The 19,452-nt window shown below is 43.1% G+C and overlaps 1 pseudogene; it reads left to right on the top strand.

Moving 5' to 3' along the window:
• The first annotated feature begins 2,275 nt into the window (after positions 1-2,275).
• Positions 2,276-19,452, top strand: part of LOC121578874 — a 40,319-nt pseudogene continuing 23,142 nt past the window's right edge.

Genomic DNA, 19,452 nt, shown 5'->3' with positions numbered 1-19,452 from the left:
GTGTAGCCAGTCTGTCAACAACAAGGAAGTGACGGTTAGGTCGAACGTGAGCTCTGTGCAGAAAAGGCCATAACGGGCTCAGAAACTGCTTTCCAAATGTAAAGAAAATGCTAATATCGTTGTGCTACATCTACCTCTGGGTGCGCTTTCAAAAGTGCTACACAGTGGTTATTCGGAGCACCCTGCACAGACTGTGCGGGGAGAACAAAACCAGTGTCAGTAGCTTCATATTCTGTGCCTTGAATCCACAGGGGAAGCCTCTTCAGAAAGGACAACCAACCTGGCAGACAAGTGTCAATAAGCAGCTCAGTCCACCTCTGCCTGAGGAGGACGTTTTTCTCAAGTTGGGCGAGAAAGCTATTTACATAACTGAATCACAGGTGAAAAGTTTGTTTGATAGTTAGCTAGTTCCGTTAGATAGCTTAGCTAGCGTCCGGGGCCTTGACATGTAAAAAATATTAGCTACTCAGCTACAGTAGCAATGAATGGGCAAAGCCCAGATTGCCAACTTATTGTTCCATTCAGTGGACGATCATGTGAAATAGGCCTACTCCATTGACGATAAATGAGGTAACAAGTCAAAATAAATCCTTTTGATGCACATTAACTTACATTATATGTCAGTCATTTACATAGTTTCATAGATGTCATAGTCTTACTAGCTTTCTAAAATATGCTTTAATATCTAGCCATACCATCAGTGTCCATACTCTTGATCAGTGTCTATGTTGTCTGTATTATTGTTCCTAGGCATGTGATGACATCTGCAAGTGGACACTGTTGTGGGGGTCTTCTCTGAGTTGTGGCCCACGGGTAGAGAACATTTCTTTCATCATAGAGGCTACGTCAGGACAAAGAGTGGGCAGCCAGGCTCGTCATCATACTACAAAAAAGAAAAAAGTATGGATCACAAGTATATTTATCAAGAAGAGAAGAAACTGGCAGGTTTTATATACAGTATATAAACTGTCAAACATATATGCAAACAAACATATCTGTTTAGTAAAGAAGAGTACTCTATGATTGCCCACTAGGCAGAAACTGGTTGAATCAATGCGGTTTCCATTTAATTTCAACCCAAAAAATCTATGTGATGACGTTGAATCAACGTGGAAAACTGATTGGATTTGCAAAAAGTCGTCAACCTCAGAGCATTTTGTTATTTTGTCAGCCAACTTTTAACCTAAATCCAATGACATGGTGACATTTTTTGTTGATTCCACGTTGAATTTACATTAGTTGAAAACTCAACCAAATGTAACTCAAAACTACATGTTTAACTTTCCTCTGTGCACAGTGAGTAAGAAAAAACATAAATACACTGGTTCTATATTGCAGTGAATAGGTCCCAAATGTGTGGCACAGTTAGGCTATATCACCCCTAGACACTGAAGTCCACAATACAGCCATTAACTGTATTGAAGGTGTATGTGTGCGTGACTGAGAGGACGCATGCCTGTGCCTTTGAGAGTTTGGGAGCGGGCCTCTCTTTTGCTGAGTGGACAGAGGTTTGGAACCTGAGATGAGCCACTTTGTCTCTCCTTCCGAGTGTTTCCCTCCACTCGATTGTTCCTCATGTCTGGGTGGGACTGCACCGGACAGTGAAACCCCACTCTGTGTTCAATGGGGCTGTTCTACCTTAAAAATTCACCAAGAAAGAGAAAGCCTCTGGCCTCTTGGAAGTCATACTTTAAAAAGGAAGTCTTGAATATGGGTCGTTTCACTTTAAAAAGCACAAGAAAGAGGATTTCTACACCTACCATCTCAGATTGTTCTGAAATTGTTTCTGTAGTTAGAAACAGATAAGATAAGCATTTCTGCAACATTATTTTGTTGAAATATAATGTGAACTCTGAGAAATTAAGCTACACTGAACAAAGATATAACACAACATGCAACAATTTCAAAGATTTTACTGAGTTACAGTTCATATAAGGAAATCAGTCAATTGAAATAAATAAATTAGGCCCTAATCTTTGGATTTCACATGACTGGGAATACAGATACCTTCTAAAAAAGGTAGGGGTGTGGATCAGAACCAGTCAGTATCTGGTGTGACCACCCTTTGCCTCATGTACCGCGATACATCTCCTTTGTATAGAGTTGATCAGGCTGTTGATTTTGGCCTGTGGAATGTTGTCCCAGTCCTCTTCAATGGCTGTGCAAAGTTGCTGGATATTGGCTGGAGCTGGAACACGCTGTCGTACACGTCGATCCAGAGCATCCCAAACATGCTCAATGGGTGACATGTCTGGTGAGTATGCAGGCATCTAAAATGGCGTTGGAGGCGGCTTATGGTAGATAAATTAACATTAAACTATCTGGGAACAGCTCTGGTGGACATTCCTGCAGTAGGCATGCCAATTGCACGCTCCCTCAAAACTTGAGACATCTGTGGCGTTGTGTGACAAAACTACACATTTTAGAGTGGCCTTTTATTGTCCCCAGCACAAGGTGTACCTGTGTAATGATCATGCTGTTTAATTAGCTTCTTGATATGCCACACCTGTCAGGTGGAAGGATTATCTTGGCAAATGAGAAATGCTCACTAACAGGGATGTAAACACATTTGTGCACAAAATCTGTGAGATATTAGATTTAGAAAATTGCTGGGATCTTTTATTTCAGCTCATGAAACATGGGACCAACACTTTACATGTTGCGTTCATATTTTTGTTCAATATAATTGATTGCACCAAAATTGTCCATTTCAATTTATAGGATTCATACAATAAAACATTTAAAAACCTCTTAACAATGTTTAAGATGCGAGGAATCCAAATAAATGGTAAAACGCCACCCACGCTGTCATACTGTGTTCAACCGTGTTCGATCTTGCATAGACATCTTGTTTCAAAAGGACCACAATGGAAATAATCCTTTATTCTGTGTTATCCTCGATGATTTTACTCATGTGCATGTATGGTTTTTTCAAGTTTTATGTGTGCTTGTTTTTTAGAATGGTCGAATTAATAAACTAAACTAAACCCAAACCCCACACCAAGCCCACCCCAATGGCCAGTATACAGCATACGTTCTCTATGTTTGACAAGTTGTATGAAGTTGAGACTTGGAGTATTGTTTATTCATACTATGTAATGTGTTCTCAGTGAATTTGCTGAAACCCCCCCACCCCCCCATGTTCAGAGAAATTAGCCATTGAAGTTGCTTGCATTTTCCCCATAAATTAAGTGAAAATACAAGGTTCTGCCCACTTGATGCCGCTGTTCCTGCTACTGCCCTTTTATCAATTTTGCTGGTCTCTTGTGTTTGCAACTTTGGGTAGAAAACCAATAGCTTTTGCTCATGATGAAAATAAATGGTGACACATCTCAACATCAACTGTTCAGAGGAGACAGCGTGAATCAGGCCTTCATGGTCGAATTGCTGCAAAGAAACCACTACTAAAGGACACCAATAATAAGAAGAGACTTGCTTGGGCCAAGAAACACTAGCAATGGACATTAGACCGGTGGAAATCTGTCCTCTGGTCTGATAAGTCAAAATTTGAGATTTATGGCTCCAACCACCGTGTCTTTGTGAGATGCGGAGTAGGTGATCGGATGATCTCCGCATGTGTGGTTCCCACCGTGAAGCATGGAGGAGGAGGTGTGATGGTGTGGTGGTGCTTTGCTGGTGACACTGTCGGTGATTTATTTAGAATTCAAGGCACACTTAACCAGCATGACTACCACAGCATTCTGCAGCGATACGCCATCCCATCTGGTTTGGGCTTAGTGGGACTATCATTTGTTTTTCAACAGGACAATGACCCAACACAATTTCAGGCTGTGTAAGGGCTATTTGACCAAGAAGGAGAGTGATGAAGTGCTGCATCAGATGACCTGGCCTCCACAATCACCCGACCTGTCACGCCCTGGCTCTGGGACTCTGTTATGTTGAGCCAGGGTGTGTGGTTTCTATGTGTTTTGTGTGCTAGGGTTATTATCTAGTTCTTTTGTTTCTATGTTGGCCGGTGTGGTTCTCAATCAGAGGCAACGTGTATCAGCTGTTGCTTGTTGTCTCTGATTGGGAACCATACTTAGGCAGCCTGTTTTCCACAGTGTGTTGTGGGATCTTGTTCCGTATGGTGTGTATTGTAACCAAGGACTTCACGTTTCGTATCGTTTGTTGTTTTGTTCTGGAATAAAAGAAGTATGTTCACTTATCACGCTGCGCATTGGTCCACTTCCTCCGACGATCGTGACACGACCTCAACTCAATTGAGATGGTTTGGGATGAGTTGGACCGCAGAGTGAAGGAAAAGCAGCAAAAAGTGCTCAGCATATGTGGGAACTCCTTCAAGACTGTTGGAAAAGCATTCCAGGTGAAGCTGGTTGAGAGAATGCCAAGAGTGTGCAAAGCTGTCATCAAGGCAAAGGGTGGCTACTTTGAAGAATCACAAATATAAAATTGATTTGCTTGACACTTTTTTGGTTACTACATGATTCCATATGTGTTATTTCATAGTTTTGATGTCTTCACTATTATTCTACAATGTAGATAATAGTAAAAATAAAGAAAAACCCTTGAATGAGTAGGTGTGTGCAAACTTTTGACTGGTGCTGTACATGGCGGCGGCTCAATCAAGCTAGTCATCTTGACTACTTTCTTATGTCATTCTCGCTGGCACCAAAAGTAAAAGCGAAAACAGGTGTTTAGAAATTTTCTAAATTTATAAAAAATCAATAACATAAATATCTTATTTACATAATTATTCAGCCCCTTTGCTATCAGACTCGAAATTGAGCTCAGGTGCATCCTGTTTCCATTGATCATCCTTGAGATGTTTCTACAACTTGATTGGAGTCCACCTGGGGTAAATTCAATTGATTGGACATGATTTGGAAAGGCACACACCTGTCTATATAAGGTCCCACAGTTGACAGTGCATGTCAGAGCAAAAACCATGTGGAAGAAGTTTGGAACCACAAAGACTCTTCCTAGAGCTGGCCGTCCCGGCCAAACTGAGCAATCGGGGGAGAATGGCCTTGGTCAGGGAGGTGACCAATAACCCGATGGTCACTCTGACTGAGCTCCAGGACCTCAGACTGGGACGAAGTCTCTGAATGTCCTTGAGTGGCCCAGCCAGAGCCCGGACTTGACCCCAATCGAACATATCTGGAGAGACCTGAAAATAGCTGTGCAGCGACGCTCCCCATCCAATCTGACAGAGCTTGAGAGGATCTGCAGAGAAGAATGGGAGAAACTCCCCAAATACAGGTGTGCCAAGCTTGTAGGGTCATACCCAAGAAGACTCAATGCTGTAATCGCTGCTGAAGGTGCTTCAACAAAGTACTGAGTAAAGGGTATGAATACTTATGTAAATGTGATTTTTCAGATATTCCTGTTTTTGCTTTGTCGTTATGGGGTATTGTGTGTAGATTCATGAGGGAACAAAACAATTTAATCCATTTTAGAATAAGGCTGTAATGTAACAAATTGTGGAAAAAGTAAAGGGGTCTGAATACTTTCAGAATGCACTGTATACATATGTTTTCTAATAATGCAATGGTTTGTAATTGTATTATTTTATTAGAGTTGTCACAACAGTCACTAGCCCATTTCTCCATAAAATGTTTGGACTGATAGGGAAAGTCTTCATATGAGGATTGCACCATAGGGATAGCCTTCTAAGATGAGCTGCCATTTATTGGACTAGTCAAGGAGAGTTGGGTTGAAGCATTAGGTTGCTAAGAGTAGGACAAACTGAATTGCTTTCATGGAGGACTGGCTTGACTTGTGAGGATGACCACACAATTTATTTTCATCATGAGCAAAAGCTGTTGGTTTTGTACCCAAAGTTGCAAAGAAAATGTTGTGATCCATTTGATAAACACAGGAGTCCAGCAACATGGATAAAAGGGTGTGGCAATAGCAGAAAAAGCGGCATCTAGTAGGCGCAACCTGGTGCTTTCACACTCATTTATGGGGGAAAATGCAAGCTACTTCAATGGCTAATTTCTCTGAACGGGGAGAACCATCACCAAATTAATTGAGAATACATTACATAGTATGATTAAACAATACTCCAAGGCGCAACTTCAAACTACTTGTCAAACATGGAGATCTTATACTGTTTACTGGCCATTGGGGTGGGCTTGGTGCGGGGTTTGGGGGGGGTCCTTGGGTGGCCTTTGTCTTAAACATTTTTGAGAAGATGTGAAGATGTTTGGTCCAAATCGGATGTTGGGTACTATATTTATAGAAAACTATATGAATCCTATAACTTCAAATGGACAATTTAGGTGCAATCAATTAGCTTAATTTATATATATCTTTTAACAAAATAATGTTTCAGGCATACTAATATTATCTGTTTCTAACTACAGAAACCATTTCAGAACAATCTGAGATGGTGGGTGTCTTTCTTGGGCTTTTTGAAGTGGAAGGACTGTAAGTCATTTTTTTAAAGCCTTTTTTTTGTCCTAAATGCAGTTACAGTTGTTGGCCAATGCTATCTCAGAACTTCACTTAATTATTGTTAACGCTAGGCTATATCCAAAAACATTATCCAAATCAGTTTTCCAACTCTATTATGACATTGTTTCACATTGCTTAAAACGGAGAGGGGGCCACATTTTGCAATTAAAATATTGCCCTTTGTGCCCATTTCCCCAGCAGTCCTGCTCAGAGAATCTGCTCTCAAATAACTTTTGGAGAAGGGAAAGTCAGAGAAGCACATCACTTCCCTCTCCCTCAAAAAACAGACAGAGATCATTCTCTCTGAGCCTTCTCCCTGTGAGTGGGAGGTACTCTCAGAGAGAGGCGACACCCAGCTAACACAACACAGGAAGGGCAGCCTGCTCCTACCACCAGAGGTCCATAGGGCATTAGTGGAGAGACGAGGCTCGGAGCCCCTACGAGGAGCCAGCACTGGGGTGGACAGCGGGGACTCCCTGGGCAACAACCACCAGCACATGGAGGGCCATGGCCACCACCTCCACCTGTCCAGCTGCCACGAGTGCCTGGAGCTGGAGAACAGCACCATCCTCTCCGTCAAGTACGCCTCGTCGACAACATCTCCAACCTTCCCGATGACTACGTCTCGTGCATGGACAGCGGGGACGAGACTCTGGACAAATTCGAGGAGAATGAGGCAGAGAGCTTCCGTGGTCAGAGCCGGCGGGTCAACGTTAGCGGGAAGCCCCTCAATGTGCTGGTGTACACGGGTGGCTGCCAGGAGAGGTTTCAGAGGGTGCGTTCACTGCTGTGCGAGTGCATCGACATGGACAGCTACATGGTGTACCCCCTGAGGCCACAGCAGGCCCTCAGTGAACGCTGGTTGGAGAGCGTCGCCCTGCTAGTGCTGGCCTCGGACGAGCCCCTCACCCCCCAGCTCCAGGCCTGCTTCCTGGCATACCTGGAGCAGGGTGGGAGGGTCCTGGGGCTCTCCTCCACCCTCTTCCCCACGGGGCTGGCCCTGGTGCCCAGGAAGAGCAGGAGGAACCAGATCAGCAAGCTGAGCTTCACCAGGGCTGATACCACAGAGCTGGATCTGAGTGGGCTGGCCAGTGGGAGTGTGTTTGTTAGGGAGCCCCAGAGTGGTGTTGGGAGGACCCTGGAGAGGTGGAGTTCTGGGGAGAGCTGAAGGGGGACAGGGATGGTGTGGACAAGGACATGGTCATCGTCAGGGTGAAGCGTGGAGTGGAGGGAGGGGAGGCCGTGCTGTGTCAGGTAAAGTCTTGCACACCACTGTGTGTGTAGCTATGTCTCTTTATCAGTCATTGTCACGTTCGTTGAAGGACGGGTCAGACCAAGGTGCAGCGTGAAATGCATACATGTGTTTATCTTTATATTAAACACGAACAACATAACGTTTAGTCCTCAGGCTAAACACAATACAAGCCTCTACACGGAACAAGATCCCACAACAACTGATTGCCAACAGGCTACTTAAGTATGATCCCCAATCAGAGACAACGAGCGACAGCTGCCTCTGATTGGGAATCACACCCGGCCAAACATAGAAACACACAACCTAGAATGAGAACATAGAAATAACAACATAGAACTCCACACCCTGACTCAACATACTAGAGTCCCATGACTTCAGGTGCACCTGGAGACGGCGCTGAGGATGTTGCTTCGTTGGAGGGTTTTGATGAGCAACGCGCGACGCTTCGAGGTCCTGACGGAGATCCTCACGTCCCTGGGCCTGAGCTGTGAGCTGAGCCAGGCCCCTCCCCCCAGCCATGTCTACCTCCTCGCCACCTCTGAGGTACATACTCTACCTGACTCCTCCTCTGCTACCTTTCCGTTACAGCTGAGGCCTCTCCCAACCAGGGCCGTGTTCAGAGGTCACAAGGTTTTTGGAACGTGCAGTTATCTATTTAGAAGTCTATTGTGTAGAACAGACATATAGAGTAAGGATTCATGACTGCTCTATTCATGGAATTTTCTATTTGCATCAGTCAGTGTGTGTTGCATATGGTGAATGAATCCAACTGAATGTGACCCAGGCTTCCCTACCGTATATTTGATCAGCCACAAATTATATATATTTCTCCATTGGCCTGTGATGTGAAAATGGCTGGCTAGCCTGCCCCACAAAATCCAGACAACTGGGTTTGGAAGCCATCAACTCTCTTGTCTGTTAGAGGTCTTACATGACTCCCATCCTCAAGTTGAATAAAAAACCCTTCTACTGCTTTACCAATGTTAGCTCATCAGTCTCTCAGCTAGAACTGTCATGAGGCTGACTGCTTTCTGCTGATCAAAGGTCTGTTCTAGCTCTACTGTTTGTGTTCTTGTGGAGCCCTGCTTTCACTTCTTCTTTACTTGCCCTCTGGACACATAAACCTGTTCTAAACCTGTTGCATATATTGGACATAGATTTGCATGTATTAAGAATCAAAATGGTTTCTACATTGTCAGACCTGTCTGGAGCTGGTCTGGACTAGGGCTGCCACAATAAACATTTAACTAGACAATTATAAACTCAGCAAAAAAAGAAACGTTCTCTCACTGTCAACTGTTTATTTTCAGCAAACTTAACATGTGTAAATATTTGTATGAACATAACAACATTCAACAACTGAGACATAAACTGAACAAGTTCCACAGAAATTGAATAATGTGTCCCTGAACAAAGGATGGGTCAAAATCAAAAGTAACAGTCAGTATCTGGTGTGGCCACCAGCTGCATTAAGTACTGCAGTGCATCTCCTCCTCATGGACTGCACCAGATTTACCAGTTCTTGCTGTGAGATGTTACCCCGCTCTTCCACCAAGGCACCTGCAAGTTCCCAGACATTTCTGGGGGGAATGGCCCTAGCCCTCACCCTCCGATCCAACAGGTCCCAGACGTGCTCAATGGGATTGAGATCCGGGCTCTTCGCTGGCCATGACAGAACACTGACATTCCTGTCTTGCAGGAAATCACACACAGAACGAGCAGTATGGCTGGTGGCATTGTCATGCTGGAGGGTCATGTCAGGATGAACCTGCAGGAAGGGTACCACATGAGGGAGGAGGATGTCTTCCCTGTAACGCACAGCGTTGAGATTGCCAGCAATGACAACAAGCTCAGTCCGATGATGCTGTGACACACCGCCCCAGACCATGACGGACCCTCCACCTCCAAATCGCTCCCGCTCCCGCTCCAGAGTCCAGGCCTCGGTGTAATGCTCATTCCTTCGACGATAAACGCGAATCCGACCATCACCACTGGTGAGACAAAACCGCGACTCGTCAGTGAAGAGCACTTTTTGGCAGTCCTGTCTGGTCCAGTGACGGTGGGTTTGTGCCCATAGGCGACGTTGTTGCCGGTGATGTCTGGTGAGGACCTGCCTTACAACAGACCTACAAGCCCTCAGTCCAGCCTCTCTCAGCCTATTGCGGACAGTCTGAGCACTGATGGAGGGATTGTGCGTTCCTGGTGTAACTCGGGCAGTTGTTGTTGCCATCCTGTACCTGTCCCGCAGGTGTGATGTTCGGATGTACCGATCCTGTGCAGGTGTTGTTACACGTGGTCTGCCACTGCGAGGACGATCAGCTGTCCGTCCTGTCTCCCTGTAGTGTTGTCTTAGGCGTCGCACAGTATGGACATTGCAATTTATTGCCCTGGCCACATCTGCAGTCCTCATGCCTCCTTGCAGCATGCCTAAGGCACGTTCACGCAGATGAGCAGGGACCCTGGGCATCTTTCTTTTGGTGTTTTTCAGAGTCAGTAGAAAGGCCTCTTTAGTGTTCTAAGTTTTCTTAATTGCCTACCGTCTGTAAGCTGTGTGTCTTAACGACCGTTCCACAGGTGCATGTTCATTCATTGTTTATGGTTCATTGAACAAGCATGGAAAACAGTTTTAAACCCTTTACAATGAAGATCTGAGAAGTTATTTGGATTTTTACGAATTATCTTTGAAAGACAGGGTCCTGAAAAAGAGACGTTTCTTTTTTTGCTGAGTTTAGTTGTGTATGTATGTGTGTGTGTGTGTGTGTGTGTGTGTGCGTTTACGAGCACATGTGTGTGGGTGGCTGGATGGATGGATGGATGGACGGATTGTGTGTGTGTGGCCAGGAAAATACCTGACATGGACGGAAGTGGTAGCACACACACACACACACACACACACACCCCACACACCTTATTGGTCAGTGCACAATGCAATTTCTCTATGTGAAATTAGTGAATTGACGGTTTAAAAAGTGATACAAGTCTGTTGTGTACAACCAGTCACTGCCTGGCAGGCTGAAGCTTACTCCTTCCAGTCAACTTGCGCCTGGCAGGCTGAGGCTTTATTCCTCTATTGTGTTTGATGATGATGAGGCCCCTGGCTCTTTCATTGATATTCTAATAGGCCCGCTGGCACAGTGCTATGTGCTGCTGTGGTATGTGGGGAATTTGCACTGGAAGTTAATCAGTGTTTGAGATGGATTTACTCCCCCACCTCAGAGGGATCTCCGAGGGCCCAGCCAGGCTAAGGCATCTGATGGGCCTATGAGAGCAGGAAGTGAAATGCCTCAGGACCACACACAGCGAGGCTGTTTCTGGAGGCTTCAACCTCAGAAGTTATGGGTAATGTAGCATAAAACCAAAAAGGGCTCTAGAGTCTAGAGTAGGTCTGTCAGATAGGCAGATATGCTGAAATGCCACACTTGAATTGGGAAAGGATTGTGAAAATGTCATTATTTAAGCCAGGGTCTCAAGACTGCAGCCCATGTGTTATGGTACTCTACTCTGTTGTACCCATTACTCTGAAAGACAGGTTTCTTGGAAGGGGGAGACAAATGACAGCAGAAGTTTCCCTACGCACCCTGCAGCCTGTGGTGAAATAATTATCCCCTAGGTGGAAGCAAATCTCTATTTTGCTCTCTCTGATAATTTATCATTTTTGTTGTGGTGATGCATCTTAGCAAAGAGCAAATATTTCAGTCAGTTTGTTTAATGTTCTTGAGTAGTCATTGTGTACACTTACTGAAAAATGTATTAAAGAACTTGTATGTCCAAATCAAAATCCCTTTGCCCTTGATTTATGAGCCCCAAAACTTACGCATTAGCCAATTATGTCAAATAAAGACCTCAAAACGTACCCTGGACAGGAGAGGCGCATCATACCGTTTGCCCTCCACCTGGCAGATCACCTCTGATGGGCCCACTTGAACGACTCTGACAAGTTAAGTGACTTATTTATCCATCCACTTGGCCCTAGTTGGCCTCCTTGTGCCCGACAACGTAGAAAAGGCCCAAACTGTAGTATTATTATGACTGTTCAGTGTGTTTGGACTGGGTTGTGACCTCTTCACCCCACTGCCCCTACCACTTTGTTACAACAAACACCAGGATGATGAAAGCGAGGGCATGTGGGACTGCTTCCAGATTGTTCTTGAAAAATGGAAGGTGCTTTGTGGGGGGAGGAGGAAGACGGTGAGGCTGGTGGATAGAGTTTGCTCTGTGCACCGTGTCTTGACTAGAGAGAGTGGATGGACTGTGTGCATCTGCCAGTGCAAGCTCTGGAATTTGTAGTGCTGGTACTGGTGGTATCATTACTACCCAGGCTCCCTTGCTCTACCCCGTCACATAACATGGGTTTAGTCAGTTCCCCACGCAGACAGGTTTCATCATGGGAGGGTTTATCCCCCATTTCACTCTGCTGCTCACTTCATCAATTCTCTCTCTCTCTCTCTCTCTCCTCGCTCACTTATTCCTCCTTCAGATAGATATTTTCTAGTCAGTATAAGTATAGCCTACTTGTTTTGTGGAAGCAGCAGACACTGTCAGTGCTTTCAATAGAGAAACCCACTGAGCCCCCTCCTCCTTATCCCTGTAAGCCCAAAGATGTCAGACTTGTTAACAGTGGCCCAATAAGTCTCCAGGGACCACTCTCTCCTTTGTGATTGGCATAAAGCAGATAATTGAGGCATGCAGATAAGCGACTCTAATTGATTAACCATCACTGTATTCGCTAAATATGGATTTGGGCTAATTAGGCCATCATCCCTGTCCTCTCTCGTTGCCAAGGGGGTGCTAATCATATACGTTTGGGCAGCAGATGGTGCCTTGAAAGGTTGTTAAAAAAATTACCTAATTTGGGGAGATAAAAGGGGCACAACGTATCCTTTTTACAGAACCTTCCTCTCTCCTCTCCTCTTTATATAGTGGCCCCTGTGGGGTGGCCACCCGTCAAAACTCATGAGTGGTGGTTCTTCTGAATGATCAACTTTGTATTTCTGCTACTCCCCTCCATACACACCACTGCCACCTCCATACCCCTCAACATTCCCACTTCAATTTTCTGAGCCTGGTATTTGTAGCTCTCTCTTCCTCACGACTGAACTAAAGACAAAAGGCAAGTGAAGATGCCCCCCTCCCTCCCTTCCTGAACACTTGCTGAAAAGTGTTAGTAGATAAAATAATCGTGACAGCTCATGGTCTCATCTTCTCTAGCTCATTACCTTTAAATGAAGTGGCCAATTTACTCTCCCCTCACACGACTCGAGGCTCGTCGTCAAAATAAGTGTTACTTCTCTACTGGAAAAACGCTAGCTAGGTTTCTCTCTATTGGGGCTGCAGAGACAGAGGCCATGATGGACTGGCCAGTGTGTAATGGTGTTAGTCATTGTTGGGGATCCCTGTGGGCGACGTCTCTCCAGTGTTAGGTTAAACAAAGCACTTGACAATGAGAGGCAGAGGTGTGGTTTGCTTTTTGCAGACAGTGAGGTTCTATGGGGTATAACAATAATAATAATAAGCCATTTAGCAGACGCTTTTATCCAAAGCGACTTACAGTCATGCGTGCATAAATTGTTGTGTATGGGTGGTCCCGGGGATCGAACCCACTACCTTGGCGTTACAAGCGCCGTGCTCTACCAGCTGAGCTACAGAGGACCAGTCAATAGATGCAAGGCATTCTGTTTGCCCATGGCTAAAACTAACGCTAGAATTGGGGCCTTGGTAGCAGCACAATCTTATGCATTATGACTCTGCATTTATTTAGAATTCTACTGTTTCTTGCTGGGCTTTTAAAAATTCTCAATAAGGTAGAGCTGTTTAGTGATCATGTTTAAAGTGGTTTGACTTTAGAAGCGGTTTTGTATCCTTTTGTGTCTACAAAAGGCCCTCAGTTCATTCTTTGGCTATACATTTCACATTTTACAGTAAGGAACATCACTAGAAGCATAGTTATTTCTTTTTAACTTATTTGTAATATCCGGTAACATTACGGCAAAGAACCTGGATATTTGAAATTATAAGCTACTAGATTTGTTAAAAAAAATTGTGTGATTAAAGCAAAAAATTACTTTTAATTCACACAATTCACTTTGCTGTTTTTGGCTGGGAACAAATGATCTAGCCTGCAGTGAATGCAAGGGAAATATTCTCTGTCTGGTAGTGTCCATATACAGTATCATAGTAGATGAGGATCATGTCAAATCCCTCTGTGGAGGAAGGGCATCCGCTGACATCTTGAGCAACATGTTTAGTGTTACACATGGTTCTAAAACACGGGAGAGATGTTTTCTGGTGGGAGTCATAAAGTGTGTGACCCTTTTGATGGATGAGAAGTGACTGGAACAGAATGTTTCACCACTCTGGGGACCAGCGCCAAATTCAGCCATGTAATTGATTATCCACAGCCGTTGATTATCTAATTTAAGACTGGCTTCAGCTCGGCTTTTTAACTCTATTCATATTTCATGTTGATTGTCATTGATAAAGATGGCATCATAGGTGTCAGTTTTATATACAAAAGTATGTGGACACCCCTTCAAATTAGTGGATTCTGCTATTTCAGCCACACCGTGCTGACAGGTGTATAAAATCGAGCACACAGCCATGCAATCTCCATACACAAACATTGGTAGTAGAATGGCCTTACTGAAGAGCTCAGTGACTTTCAACTTAGCACTGTCATAGGATGCCACCTTCTAACACGTCATTTCGTCAAATTACTGCCCTGCTAAAGCTGCCCCGGTCAACTGTAAGCACTGTTGTGGTGAAGTGGAAACGTCTAGGAGCAACAACGTCTCAGCCGCGAAGTGGTAGGCCACATAAGCTCAAAGAACGGGACAGCCGAGTGCTGAAGCACGTAGCGTGTAAAAATTGTCTGTCCTCGGTTGCAACACTCACTACCAAGTTTCAAACTGCCTCTGGAAGCAACGTCAGCCCAATAACTGTTCGTCGGGAGCTTCATGAAATGGGTTTCCATGGCCGAGCAGCCGCACACAAGCCTAAGATTACCATGCGCAATGCCAAGCGTCGGCTTGAGTGGTGTAAAGCTCGCCGCCATTGGACTCTGGAGCAGTGGAAACATGCTCTCTAGAGTGATGAATCACGCTTCACCATCTGGCAGTCCGATGGATGAATATTGGTTTGGTGGATGCCAGGAGAACACTAACTGCCCCAATGCATAGTGCCAACTGTAAAGTTTGGTGGAGGAGGAATAATGGTCGGGGCTGTGTAGTATACGTCAATCGTAGGTGTTACCATCAATTAAAGAGTCTGCTCATACTGAACGTCGATCATAAGGTTTATTCAGATCACAAGCTTCAGCATGAGTAACAGGTGACATGACACCCGGAGAGTGACGCCTCAGAATGGCTGCTTGCTCTACCCTCTCCGTCATTTTCCCCCCTATTTATAAACAATGATGCCCCCTCTTCTGGCCAATCACCAGTCTCCCCTGTCTACAACCCACCTCCTGTCTGTGGTATGTGGTATTACACCTAAAACATTGCCTTCTGATACTAACCTAAACAACATTCCTTGTTCCTCCAAAATAGTCATAATCTCAATACACGACATATTCCCCCCTTCGAGACGAACTAAACGTCTCGAAACCAAACAGAATAGGATTATGACTAGTAACCATTTATCTCATTGAGTATCTTTAACATTAAACCAAACCCATTCTCCTCTTGAGTGTAAATACCTTTCTATGAAATACCTGTTTATGAAGTGTGAATACATTACTATGACATATGAACAACTGTTTATGAAGTATGAATACATTACTATGACATATGAACAACTGTTTATGAAGTATGAATACATTACTATGACATATGAACAACTGTTTATGAAGTATGAATACATTACTATGACATATGAAGAAATCTCTATGGAGTGTAAGAGCGAAAAACTGTCCAGCAGCCATCCATCCATATCAATCAAGACAGTAAAATTCTCTCACGGTCCCTCTGCCCCAGGCAACCACCGTCGGTACTCCAGATAACCTCATTAACCATGTAAATGCATTTGAAAGTATGATGCAACTAAATACACATGTAAACAAAATCCTATCCATAAATATCCATTGTACAGCTGGTCAACCCATCGAATCGTACAATGAATCTCTCCCTTCCTAGACCTTCTGTCCCTAACCCCATCGAAATAAACAAAAGCATCTAAGATCCTCATCTGCATTCAATAACATCAAACATCATTCTACTAAAATCAATACCTAAGAATATGACACAATTATGTATTACACATCAAATATGTCTATATTTCATTGCAGACACTGGAATGTAGTCCACTACACTTCCTCTCCCTGTAGTGTCCTCTTCCAATGGACTTGTTGATGATGGAATCAGCCACACCCTCCTTGTTTCATCTCCTCCAGTCATATTCTCCCTTCATATTGTCTTTGTTTGAGTATTCCAATCTCCACATGTTCTCCCAAATGCTTCTGGAATGACAAGAAAATAAACGACCAAACAGTATCCTTTGCAAAACAACCACTTTCAAATTAAACCCCCATTTCACCTAAGAATTTAAAAAATGATACATAAATGATGCATGAATCACATTATCCATTCCCCCCTTTGATTCATAAATCATACTAAAAATCATACTAATATTGAAAAACAATTTGAAAAATCATCAAATAATCCAAAATGATATTTATCCATCAGTTCCACTTGTCCATCTTTATCCAGATCAGGAACAGTCAACACCGGCATCTGAGTGTTGTCTCCAGGCACCACTTCTCCAACCTATCTCAATCTCATAACTTTCTCAAAAGTCAGTACAAACATCACACAGTGTTATCAAAGCTTAAACTAGAATCTGACCCATCACTGCCCCTACTGGGCCTAATTGATCTTGCAACCAAATCCTTTCAAATGCATCCCTTATAATGCATCTATAACCCCAGTGATATTATCTGAACTATCTGGACTCAAAGTATAACTAATATTTATCAATATTATCTTCCCAAATGTTACACCATACCATGAATGAAGTCCCCCCTTCTCCCTTAGACTTACCCTTCAATGATAGGCTTGAAGACTATGACATGTCGCCATGTCACCCTTTTAACCCTAGATTTAGCTGTGTCCAATGTTATCCCTCTTATAAGGGTAAAACCTCATATGGAAGCTTCAACGTTGACCTGTAACAACATTCTATCCCCCCATAGGGTAAGAATATACTCTATCATCACAACCCCACCAAATATCTCTAAAATTCCCATAGACACATTGTCAGTCAAAAGCTAATCATTTAACCATCAAAATCCTGCTTTTCTACTACCTGGTATATAAAAAATTACATTATATTTGTCATCTCTAACCTTATGTTCATGCTTACCCAAAGTTATCATATAACATCCCAATATGATATTCCCATAAACATACCCTTTACCTCATATGTTTTATTAGAACAAAAATAACTTTTAGCCCTCAATGTTTCACCTGAATACTTCAGGATTCCGTTGTTACCTGATTTTCCTTTCCCATTTAACAATTCCCATAGGGTAATTCATTTACCCAAGAACACTACTCAAACCCTAGGCTTAAACCACTGTTCTGACAACGACATTATTTTATCGGTCAATGACTGTTGCCGATACCACAGTCATGACAAAGCATAACTCTAACCCATACCTGCCAGAGGCCGCGCGACCGTCTAACACGTCTTGGGCTGGCATCCCCAACAGACATCAACCCTCAAGATTCCTCACTGATTCTTACAGAATGAGTTAATCTATCTCTAATTTTCACAACAGAGGAACGAGCAGTACTGATCAGATACCCCCCCCTCTGTCATCAAAATCAAAAGACCCCATCCTGCAGCTTCCATGGTGAATCTATATTCTCCATTTCAGATTAATCTATATTGTTTCTATCTGTTCTCTTCTTTTAACCCCATTCGTACCATAACCTCCTGAGTCCCTCTTGCTACCTCTACTTTCAGAACAGTTGTTGTCATCCTTCCTACATTTGCTATTACCATCGTATCATTAATCCCTTCCCAAAGTTACCATTAACGTTGTTGATTTAGTTGATGAATTAAAACCCTTAATTCCCTCTAGTGGGAAACTACCAACATCCTATTCGATTATTCCCTGTTGGAGTGACTACTGTAATAAACTTATCCTTAACTCCCTCTGTGACTGTGGAAAGTTTTACAGACTTCAAATCTTCCATTATAAGCGTTACTTTATGAATTACATAGCCCTTTAACCAATAATTCCTAACCGGAACAAAGTCTAATGCTTGCCCTAAATAAGTACACATATATTCTCCCTAACCTTTCTCTGTAACATTACGCAACATAAGTGAACAGTCACTCCTAACCCTCTTCTAAACTATACCTCCCTTTACTCCTGGTCCTGATAACAATACTTATACTCCATAATTATCTCTCCATATGGGAGAAACGTCCCCATCCTAAACCCTAATAAGTATTTTCCCCCTAAAATTGGTGCTATATTGGTTCCCTTATAATCAAATGCAATATATTTATGACTTTAATACCTATCAATGTTGAAAGAGTTAAATTGCTTCTCCCTGTTGTTCTAATAGACTGAAGTGTTAATGTCCTTATTTACTCCTAGTTTTTCCCAAAGCTCTGAACTCTTTACTTGTACTTCCATCCATCACCACTAGTGTCACTTTTTCCCCAAATCTCAGTCCTATCTCTAAATCCCTGACTTTCAAACTTTTGATTACACAAAATACACCTATAATGACCTTGATCTCCCTGCTGGAAACTGTAAATATAGATACTCAATCACCCTCAAATCATTCAGCAACACATACTTTCTCAATGCATCTGCTCCTAACCGATTTAAACTCCTACCATATCTTCCCACTAAACTTTAAAATGTCCTTCCTCACTGTTCTCTCTCTGTCTTACTACTAACTTTGAAACTTAGCTTACTGTCTCAGAGTTCTTTCAACCTAGCCTACCCCTAACTTATTTTAATCTAATCTTTTCTCTCATAACATTTAAAACCTTTTCCCCTGACTTATTGACAAAATCTCTTACCACCAAATTTGTAGAATATGTGATTGGGAAAGTTCCCCACCTGCTTCTGACTCATTACACACAGACTTGGCAAACGACTAAACACCTTTTAGCCTAACCTCAAATCTCTTTGTGTCAGGATGTAACCCAGAATAATAATCACCCCTTTTAAGTTTATTTTCCCAGACAGATTGTCTAACAGGTAATCTAATACATTATCATCCTTCCTATGATATTATCTTTTAAGCAAATGATTCCCAAAAAACCCTACTTCGTAAAATATTCTACCAGACAGTCAGTCGTCTAGTGTGCATCTTATTGTACGCTTCAATTCTCTTCCCAACACTACAATAACAGTATCTTCTAATATTAGTACTTTAAGAGTAAGTACTACCTCAAATCCCTATCCTAATTAGTTATCAATTAGTGAGATGTTTAACCTCTTTAGGCTGAACACAGATAAGTTTTCCCCTATTCCCTATCACTTCTAATGGCCGGTGGTTTCAACTGTTAGCTATTTTCTCTTCTCCTCTAATCGATGCTCTCAGCTGATACCCCCCTTCCGGATATTGTTCAGTTGAAGCTGTAACAGTGATTGTTGATTTGGTTCACTCTGATTCTTCATCACACAAGCTTCTCTTCTCCACCAATTGTATGATTGACTTCTCAGAGTTTCTTCGTCCTGTTCTTTGTTGTTGACATATCAGGATTCTTCAAAAGCTTATATTTCAAGTTCTGTCCTCGAAATATCGTCTTCC

This window comes from Coregonus clupeaformis, chromosome 13 (assembly GCF_020615455.1).
Source record: "Coregonus clupeaformis isolate EN_2021a chromosome 13, ASM2061545v1, whole genome shotgun sequence".
NCBI classification, from domain to species: domain Eukaryota; kingdom Metazoa; phylum Chordata; class Actinopteri; order Salmoniformes; family Salmonidae; genus Coregonus; species Coregonus clupeaformis.
The sequence above is the reverse complement of the archived record's forward strand: the minus strand, read 5'-3'. Positions and strand labels throughout refer to the sequence as shown.